The sequence below is a fragment of the Trichechus manatus genome, unplaced genomic scaffold (assembly GCF_000243295.1).
Source record: "Trichechus manatus latirostris isolate Lorelei unplaced genomic scaffold, TriManLat1.0 scaffold00008, whole genome shotgun sequence".
Taxonomy (NCBI): Eukaryota; Metazoa; Chordata; class Mammalia; order Sirenia; family Trichechidae; genus Trichechus; species Trichechus manatus.
The window spans coordinates 6,888,928-6,899,726 of NW_004443944.1; the positions used below are offsets into that span (position 1 = coordinate 6,888,928).

At 45.1% G+C, this 10,799-nt stretch overlaps 1 non-coding gene across 1 annotated transcript; it reads left to right on the top strand.

Annotated features, from left to right (window-relative positions):
- Positions 1 to 4,130: 4,130 nt before the first annotated feature.
- Positions 4,131 to 4,201, top strand: TRNAA-UGC (transfer RNA alanine (anticodon UGC)). The gene has a single exon. It is a non-coding gene; the product is annotated as a tRNA-Ala (tRNA).
- Positions 4,202 to 10,799: the final 6,598 nt, after the last annotated feature.

Below are 10,799 nucleotides of genomic sequence, written 5' to 3' on the forward strand. Positions count from 1 at the left end.
CTACACGATTAGGCTGTGTCTTGAATCAATCTCTTTTGAGATATAAAAGAGAGAAGAGGGCCGAGAGACAGGGGGACCTCATTACTACCAAGAAACATGCATCAGGGGCTCGTCCTTTGGACCCAGGGTCTCTGCGCTGAGAAGCTCCTAATCCAGGGGAAGATTGACAACAAGGACCTTCCCCCAGAGCCGACAGAGAGCAAAAGCCTTCCCCCAAGCCTTCCCCTGGAGCTGGCACACTGGGTTTGTACTTGTATCCCCCTAGACTGTGAGAGAAGAAATTTCTGATTTCTAAGCCATCCACTTGTGGTATTTCTGCTATGGCAGCACTAGATGACCAAGACACGGTTCTTTGCAACATTCGACACTCACAAGTATTTCTTGAGCTCTTACTCCGTCAGGAATGTTCTAGAAAAAGATAAGATCCTGCCCTCACTTGCTCACAGTCTGGGAGATGAGACAGACACACATCCACTAACGGAACCAAACAGGCGGGCGAGCCTTCCGCCAACCAAAGAAAGGAGCATGCAAGAGAAACCGTCAGACTGCGAGTGTGCTCGTGGGGAGTGTTAGAAGGAAGGTGTGACAATATGGTTGGCTTCTCTGAGAAGGTGACATTTTTGGCTGAGACCAGGATGACAAAGGAGTCCCGGCCAACTCATCCACGGCACCTTGCTCACAGGGAGACACGACTGTGTTTCTGTGATTGCATTTATTTTTGGTTTCCTATTGAAGTGTGACGTGCATGCAGAAAGTGGCATGCAGTTGTAAGAGTGCAGCTCTGTGAAGGCTCAGGAAGGGAGCGCAGAGTGGGCATCCATGTGCCTGGTATCCATCAAGAAGAGCATCACAGCCCCCCAGGCGCCCCTTTTGCTCCCTTCCCATCCTCGTACTCCCCAGGGTAACTGCCATCCTGAATCCTAACGCTGTAGATGGCTTTGCCTGCTTTAGAACATTAGGTAAATAAAATAACACAACACGGGGTTGTGTCAGGCTCTTTGCTGGACGTTATATCTGTGCGATTTATTCATGTTGGGTTTAGTTGTAGCTCCTTCATTTCCATTGCTCTACACTATTCCATGATGTGAATGTAGCAAATTCGTTTATCCCATCTAATGTTGATGTCCCAGTGGCACAATGGTTAAGCACTCAACTACTAACTGAAAAGTTGGTGATTTGAACCCACCCAGCAGCTCCAAGGGAGAAATCTACTTCCATAAAGATTAACCCATACCTGTTGCTGTCGAGTCGATTCCAACTCATAGTGACCCTATAGGACAGAGTAGAACTGCCCCATAGCGTTTCCAAGGAGCAGTTGGTGGGTCTGAAACACCAGCCTTTTGGTTAGCAGCCAAACACTTAACCACTGTACCACCAGGGCTCCTCCATAAAGATTACAGCCTAGAAAACTCTTGGGGCAGTTCTACTCTGTCACCTGTGGTCCCTATGAGTCAGAATCGACTTGATGACACGGAATGGAAACAACAGTTGATGGGCATTTGGTAGATTCCAGTTTCTGGCTAATGAGAAATGTGCTGCTGTGAACATTCTTGCATATGCCTTTTGGTGATCGTGAGTACACGTTTCTGTTGGGTATATTCCTAGGAATGGACTAACATAGCGGGATCATAAGACATATGAACATTCTGCTTCAGTAGATTCTGCCTAACTGTTTTCCAAGGTGGTTGTACCATCTTACATCCCTACTAGCTGCATCTAAGAGTTCCATTCACTCAACATCCTCACCAACACTTGGTATGGTCTATCTTTTTCATTCTACACACCCCTGTGAGTTATTCCATTGAGTTTTGCAGTTTGGGACAGGAAAGGGAAAAGTGCTCTGCTAGTTGGTGCTACTGTGGACTGCAGACCCTCCCGTGGGCCAGTGCTGGTCTGCGCATTTCACCCATTATCCCAGTCCACCCTGGAAGAGAAAAACCAAAAACCAGGTGCTGTCAAGTCACACATGCTGATTCATGGCAACCCTATGAGTGTCAGAGTAGAATTGCGCTCCATAAGGTTGTCAATGGCTGGTTTTTTGAGAGGTAGAGGCACTTCTGGGTGGACTCAAACCTCTAACTTTCTCGTTAGCAGCTGAATGCATTAGCCATTCAAACCACCCAGCGACGACTCTTACCCTGGAAGAGAGGATTCTGTAACTGGCTCCAAGCCACAGCTGGACAGGGGTGCTGGACATGGTTGGGACTGTGGGGGCTGAAATCCAGCCAACTCCACTCGCCAAACTGTGTGCAGGGTTGTGTCCACCCAAAAGGACTACCCCTTCCCTGTTCACACAAAGGCACTGCATGGGCTTAGAGACAGCCCAGCAGAAAAGAATATTGGCCCAGGGAGAGTAGGGGGTACACATGGCCACACAGCTAGAGGAGGGATTTGAACCTAGGTACTTCTGACTCCAAAACCCTGCTCCTACCACTGTGTTATTCTGCCCACAGGATGGGCCCCAGCCAGGTGCAGGGAGACCTAGATTCTACTCCCACAGGCCAAGGAGTGTTTCTCATCCCTCTTGTCCTCTGCCCCGGACCTTGAACATCACAAACTTGGGACCTGAGAACTTGGACCAGCATCCAGGCGAACAGCTTCTTGCCCGAACCTGCATGTGGATGAATTAAAATAAGAACCAGTGATCTCATTGGTCATCGGCTAAGCAGAAACACAAAGAGGAGATTTGACCTGTCTTGTTCACTGGCCACTCGAGATGAACAGCCCTGATAATTCAGGCTAGAAATTTCCCTCTGCTCTGCCGACCCCCGCCCATCGGGATGCCTGCCAGCTCCTCCGTGGGCTCTGCTCTCGCCAAGACGGCCATGGAAAGGAGAGTGATATATTTATTTATTTAGGATTTACAGATGGCCTGCTTCCAAAAACAGGTTTTAAGGAGGCTTAGCAAGAAACCTGCACACATGGAAAATGGGAAGATTACAAATAAAACTGGAGCAAGGAGTTTTTAAAAGGAGCAGAGGAGTCAATGTCAGTAGACAGCTGGGATGTGGCAGCCACACAAAAGTTGTCAAGGGGCCACAGGTGAGGTCTGAGGATGACGCAGACCCCAAGGAAGGCAGATCAGAGAAACAGAAAAACCAAGCTCCTGGTAGGATGACCGACTCTCTCAGTTTGTCTGGGACTGAGGGGTTTTCTTGGTGTCATGGATTGAATTGTGTCCCCCCAAAATATCTGTCAACTTGGCTGGGTCATGATTCCCAGTATTGTATGATTGTGTACCATTTTGTAATCTGATGTGATTTCCTTACATGTTGTAAACTCTATCACTATGACATAATAAGACGGAATAGCAGCAGTTATACTGATGAGGTCTACAAGATTAGATAGTGTCTTAAGCCAATCTCTTTTGAGATATAAAAGAGAGATGCGAGCAGAGACGCATCAGAACCTCATACCACCAAGAAAGCAGCACCAGGAGCAGAGCACGTCCTTTGGACCTGAGGTTCCTGTACTGAGATGATCCTAGACCAAGGAAAGATTGATGACACGGACCTTTCTCCAGAGCCAATGGAGAAAGCGTTACACTGGAGCTGACACCCTAAATTTGGACTTGTAGCCTACTGGACTATGAGAGAATAAACTTTTCTTTGTTAAAACCATCCACTTGTGGTATTTCTTTTATAGCAGCATTAGATGACTAAGACACTTCAGATGCAGAAATTTCAGTGGTAAAAGCAGAAAGTCCTGAGAAAACCCAAGTCAAGTTGGCCATGCTGGTCCTTGGTAATGCTTCAGAGCTGCTGGATCCAGATGTGCCTGAAAGTGGATTGCCTCTTGTCTCTTCATGAGTGTGTGCCAATGAATTCCTTTTGTTACTTTTAAATTTTTATTTTTATTTGTACAAAAGCAAATAAAAGTTAAACAGTAATACAGGGTTTATAATAAAAAACATCTGTGATCTCCCCACCCCTCTGCTCCCCGGCTCTTAGTTTACGGAAATCGTTACGGAAGCAGACTAGCACATCCTTCTCCTGAGACTGGCCTTTAGTGCTTAACCACTGCACCAGGGCTCTTTCCAATATTATACATATTCATGCAAAGAGAAAAAATATGTTATTAAAAAAACACAACAACAACAAACTTTGGTGGCTTCCTATTGCTTTCATGAGGTATTGGTGGTTCAGTGGCAGAATTCTCGCCTTGCATGTGGGAGACCTGGGTTCGATTCCTAGCCAATGCACGCCATGCACAACCACCACCTGTCAGTCAGTGACAGCTTGTGTGTTACTGTGATGCTGAACAGGTTTCATCACTTTGGTGTCTATTATTTTGAAATGTATTGTACCGGGCACCTGATGGACTCTTTCAATCTGGAGATGTGTGCGCTCCGGAGGAAAACACTTTCTTTCTTTCTTTAACTCCTTTAACTCTTTCTTCTGATATAACTTCTGTATTTCTAAATAACATGCTTATACAGCTATTTCTTGATTTCTATTTTAGACATTATCCATTAAACTCTCATATAGGAAAAAACCAAAACCAAACCTGTTGCTGTTGAGTCGATTCCAACTCCTAGTGACACTACACGACAGAGTAGAACTGCCCCATAGGCTTTCCAAGGAGTGGCTGGTGGATTTGAACTGCGGACTTTTTGGTTAGCAGCCAGACTCTTAACCACTGCACCACCAGGGCTGTGTGTATAGAAAAAGAAGATTTAAAACCTTGTGCCACCCTCGTATATAGACTTCTTCCACATCCTCTAGATATATTTATCATAATTTTTCTTAAATCAGTATTTAGCATTTACATAATTATGGCCATGTAACTATTGTTTACCTCTTCATCATGTTGTATATAAGAGGGCAAATCAAAAAGTATTGCTACAAAATCATAGAAAACCTTTATTAAAGAAAAATATCAAAATGTGAAGGTATTGTTTCTTGATAGCCTCCATTAGGTCTATACACTTCTGAAGGCGGTGTTTCCATTTCTCTAACTCTTCCCCAAAGAATTCTGCGCTCTTCAATTTACACCACATCAAAACAGCAGTTTCGGCATTCATGAAGGACTCAGATCATGTTCCTTTTAAATGTACTTTGAGTTTTGGGAACAAAAAGAAGTCTGAAGGGGCAAGATCAGGGCTGTAGGGTGGATGGGGTAAGCTTTTGTAATAAAATTCTCGTAGGACAGCCCTTGCTACCCTCAAAGAATGAGCAGGTGCCTTGTCATGATGGAAAAAAATTCCTTGGCGCAACTTTCCTGGCCTTTTTCTGACCAATGCAGTTTTCAATTTTCTTAAAACTTCTTCTTAATAAATCCCCATGATCGTCCTGTGTCCTTTGAGAAAATCTATCAATATTATCCACTTTGGAATCCCAAAAAACAGTCGCCACAACCTGCTGAGTGGTCTTCCCTCTCTTGGCTCATCTTTGAGGTCTTCCCAACCTTCCTTAAAATGCTTGATCCACCGTGAGCGTCCATCTGAGATACTCCACTGGTCTCATCCCTTCGGGAGCAAGGGAGAATGAAGAGAACAGGATACAAGGAAAAGATTAGTCTGAAGGACTAACGGACCACAGCTACCAAGGCCTCCACCGGACTGAGTCCAGTACAGCTAGATGGTGCCCAGCTACCACCACTGACTGCTCTGACCAGGATCACAACAGAGGGTTCTGGACAGAGCTGGAGAAGGATGTAGAACATAATTCTAACTCACAAAAAAAAGACCAGATTTACTGGCCTAAAGGAGACTGGAGAAACCCCAAGAGTATGGCCCCCAGACACCCTTTTAGCTCAGTGGTGAAGTTATCTCTGAGGTTCACCATTCAGCCTGGGAGTGGATAGCCCCGTAAAACCAAACAGGACTAATGAGGTACAGGAGTTCAGTGACAAGCGTCAGAAGGCAGAAGGGGACAAGGAAGCTGGTGATAGGGAACCCAAGGTTGAGTAAGGATACTGTTGATGTGTTGTGAGATTGTTAACCATCGTCATAGGGCAACGTGTGTAGTAACTGTTAAATGAGAAACTATTTTGTTCTGTAAGCCTTCATCTTAAGTGAGAATAGCAGCATAATTGGAAGAGCGTAGTCAATGCCACTGAACTGTGTATGTAGAAATTTTTGAAATGGTGTATCTTTGGCTATGTGTATTTTCATGAAAAAAAAAGGTTGAGAAGTTAGAGGGTTGACATGTTGTGGGGTTGTTAACCAATGTCATAAAACAATATGTGTACTACTGTTTCATGAGAAACTATTTGATCTGTAAGCCTTCACCTGAAGTACAATTTAAAAAAAAAAAATGCTTGATCCATCTAAAAACGGTTGTTTTGTGTGGGGCAGCATTCCCATAAACTTGTTGCAAAGCTTTAGTGATTTGGGAAGACATCCACTTGAGTTTTGTTAAAAATTTGATATTAGCCCCGGCCTCAAAATTATTTTTTTCCATGGCACAAAAAGCATCCCTTTTTTTTTTTTTTTTGAAGACACCCTAACAAGACTAAGACAAGTGTATTACTAAGAGAACTTGTCTGCAGCCATCCACTGATTGAAGAGACATGTTTAAACATGTTTTGTTTGGAGTAAACCCATGCATGTATGAACTGGAACCAAGTAGCATTGCTTTTCGACTTACCCTCATATTATGACATCAGTTCCTTTCTTGTACAACCTTTTGTTTTTCCTGGAGTTTATAGTTGCCTTTAAGGAGCCCTGGTGGCACAGTCGTTAAGTGGTTTGAACCCACTAGCTGCTCCATGGAAGAAAGATGTGGCAGTCTGCTTATGTAGAGATTACAGCCTAGAAAACCCTATGGGGCAGTTCTCCTCTGTCCAGTAGGGTCACTGTGAGTCAGAATCGACTCTCCAGCAGTGGGTTTGATTGTCTTGGTTTTGCAGCTGAAGCGAGTTTTCCAGGTGCTGCTGGGACCTGGAGGTACATGGGAGGCAATTGCTTGAAACTTTAATGTCTGAAATCATCATTATTCTACCTCACACTTTGATAGTTTGACCCAGCATAGAATTCTAGGTTGAAAATAATTCTCCTGCAGACATTTGAGATCTTGGCTCCATGCTCCTCATAGCTGAGATGACTCCAGGATTGCTAAGAAGTTCAGAGCTATTCTGATTCCTCTTCACTGTATATGAACTTTTTCCCTTCTTTCTCTCTAAAAACTTGCAATGTCTCCTCTTTATCTTCAGTTTTCTGAAAATCTGTAATGCTATACTTTATCCCTCCGTTCCACCTGTTTTCTCTTTCTGAAACGCCTATTAGTTAAAACCTGTTAAACCTATTGCCGTCGAGTCGATTCTGACTCATAGCAACCCTATAGGTCAGAGCAGAACTGCCCTGTAGGGTTTCCAAGGAGCAGCTGGTAGATATGAACTGCCGACCTTTTGGTTAGCAGCTGTAGCTCGCTGTAGCGCTTAACCACTGCACCACCAGGGCTCTGACTAGTTAGAGTAACCATTTTTATTATAAACCTTATACAGTGAAATCTCTGCGAGCCGGGACTCGACGGGACTGCCTTGTTTTTCCAGGCCCCTCAAGTTTTCTGCCTTTAACAGGGGGCAGTCTTACCACTTTTCTATCACTTTTTTAGTGGAAAATATCTGCATTTTCCTTCTCTGACAGGTTTCTGCCTTCCACAGCTTCCGGCTTTTGCAGGTTTTACTGTGTTACCATTTAACTTTTTATTTACCTTGGTAAATAAAACTAGTGGGAAGTTGGACCCCTGGATGGATCCTCTCATTTTCTTATCTCTTATTTCTAGTTTTCCATCTGGATTTTTCGTTATTTCTTCCCTTTTATCTTCCAATTTTTCGAATGACTTATTAGAGTCTTACAAGAATGCCTTCTTATCTCTGAAGATTCTTCTTCTTCCTCTTCTTTTGTTTGAAATAGCATTTCCTTCTCTTTCCATGAGTTCAATATTTCTCTTATTTCTGTGAGGATAGTAACCACTTTGGGTTTCGTTTATTTCTTAAGGGAGTTTCTTCCCCCTGCATCATCTCATGCACGTCTTTGCTACCTCTGCGGTCCGTTTTCTTCTGTTGGTGTGGTTTGGTTTCTGGGTTTGGTGTGAAGGTGTTCCCCAGGACAGGAGAAGGCTGAGGCTCACCATTCCCTGGAGAGACTCGCCCTTCAGTACTCTGTTTCCCCAGCACGACTCGCCTGGCCCTCGATGTGCTGGCATCCTGACTTTGCAAAGTCTCGGGGTCAGTCCCTCTGCAGGGTAGATGCCCATGTCCTCCAGGGCGGCCATGGGATTAGGCAGCCCGGTTCTCCTGACCTCCTGGGATTGTGCCCACCCTCATGCCTCTTCAAGGCCAGCTTTTCTGCTGAGCTGCGTGGGTTGTCCCCAGCCCTTTCCTTTCCACCTGCCAACATTTTGTGGGTAACGTTTATCTGGGATCATCTCTTCTATTCCTGTTGCTCTTTAGGTTTATGGGTTAAATCATGTGTCACCTTTTTAGAAGGGTCTCTGGATGGAGCAAAGAAAAATGCATATGTCCTATTCCCTAGGTTTGCCAGGAGTAGGGTGACTAACTCGTCCTGCTCTGCCCAGGACTCTCTCAGTTCTAAGATGGAAAATCCCACCTTCTAGGAAAGCCCTCAGTCCTGGAGAAATGCTCTTTCTTCAGCTGCAACCTCTGACTCTCCTCTGCTCTGTCCATGGACCGAACCTGTTCGAGTTCTCTTGTCCCTGAGCAGGCACAGAGTCATCCTGGCTCCCCTGGGGAGTGTGTCCTCACAGCCTAAGATGATGCAGGCCGAATCCCTCATGTCACACATGTTCGTGAGTGTCTGGAAAAGTCCCTGTATTTCTGGAAACCCCAAAGATAAATGGCGTGCATGACTATCATTACTGAAATTGCTGGCTGCAGAAGAGACACGCAAGTACAATGGCCTCCTGGCGGCACAGCCCCTGCCTGCACGACCTCTGTAATTATGAAAAAGCATTTTAAATTGTTCCAGTTCAAACAAGACCTGGAAGTGCAGAGAGCAGGCTGGTCATTAGAGCTGGAGATGAATGGCCGCCATGGAAGAGCCTGGAACTACTTACTCACGGCTAAGGGCAGGGCTGGGGCTGACGTCTTTCCACCGCCTCTGCACCAGCAGGGCTGACAACAGCTGGAGGTGCAGACAACAGGCCTTTCTTAACATCCCCGGTCCTGCCCTCTGGCTGGACATCTGGGAGATGCCTTTTATTTGGTTGATGCTCCCCCACGTTCCACCCATGAATCATGCATTAAAATAAAAAAGCAAATATCTTCAGAATTAATTAACTCTACAGTCACTCACACCATAGTATAAATGAGTTTACACAAAGAGAGAGCCCAGTATTTGAGATCTCAGTACAAGGCACTCACTAGAGGGTAGGTGGGAGGTCAGCACAGCAGAAGAGGTGCTGGGGGCACTGCAGATAATCTAGTGGTTAACAAGTGTGTGTCTTTTTTATTCTTGAATTTTTTTCCTAATATAATTTTTTGGAATATACACAGCGGAACATACAGCAATTCAGCAGTTTCTACATGTACAACTTAGTGGCATTAATTTCATTCTTCGAGTTGTGCAACCATTCTCACCCTCCTTTTCCAAGTTATTCCTCCCCTAGCAACATAAACTCACTCCCCACCCCAAGTTTCCTATCTAACCTTTCTAGTTGCTGTTGTCAATTTGACCCCATATAGACAGATCTTAAACAGAGCACAATGCTCAAGGCAGACGTTCTTTACTAGTTAAACTAAACTATTGTTTGGTTTTAGGAAGACTTCAGGGGATGCCCGTGTGTGTCTTGATGGCGGACAGCCCTGTGATTAAGTCTCAGCTCTACTCACTTATTATCTCTATCATTTGACCTCCCTGAGCCTCAGTTTTCTGATCTGCAAAATGGATATAATAATAGCACCTACTGTGGAGGGTTGTTGTGAAGATGAAAAAGATAAATTAGTATCACGTGCTTAGCATATTGTGATAATATGGAACATAATCGATGTCATTGAAGGGTGTTATTATTGCTGTGTTTATTATTATTAGGCTTATTTTGCCATTCTTTCAGGGACCCACTGACTCTGTGCCACTGGAAATAATCCCCAACCTGTTGTGGTGGCCACAGTCCAATCTGGAAGGCACAGAAAGAAGCAGACCTTTAGTAAAATGAAACCACAATTAATTGGAATTCTACTAACCAGCCTGCCCATTTAACCAAGCACTGCATTCCCCTAGCACTGGCATATCTACCCCCGACAAGCAGAGGGCCTGCCCAGTAGGTATTGGGAGAGGGCAGAGCCTGACCAATCTTCTAGAAACATCTGTACCTCCTCCACATCACTGCTCTCAGCGATGTAAGAGCCATGCCGGCTAAAGAGATGTTCAGCCAGCCTTCTTGGGTCCTGATTATGGTGTAGAGACAGACCAGAGCATCTTTAAAAGATTTCCAACATCAAAGGGCCATGGAGAAAAATGACCAACCAGGAAAGTTCATTATCCTGATCTCCCCTGGCCCAGGGACTTCTGAGTGATAGAGCTTTTCCCAGCCACGATCCTTCCCTGGGCAACGTAACACACTGTCCCTACGTCACTTCATCCACTTCACTAACTTGCTGGACTCCTGGGCAGGACTCAGGGAGCTCCCAGTCCATTGGGGGACTGACAGTACAAGGTGGCTATGCTCTGGCAAAGGCCCTGCATTCTCGTGGAAACGAGGCAGCTCATGAATGAGGGAGGGAGTGAGGGAGAGAATGAATGAATGGAACAAAATACTCTCTAGGATAAGGGTACAAGTGCAGGTTTGATGGAAGCCCAAGGGCTGAGGGACCAGAACCGACACAGCTTCCGAGAT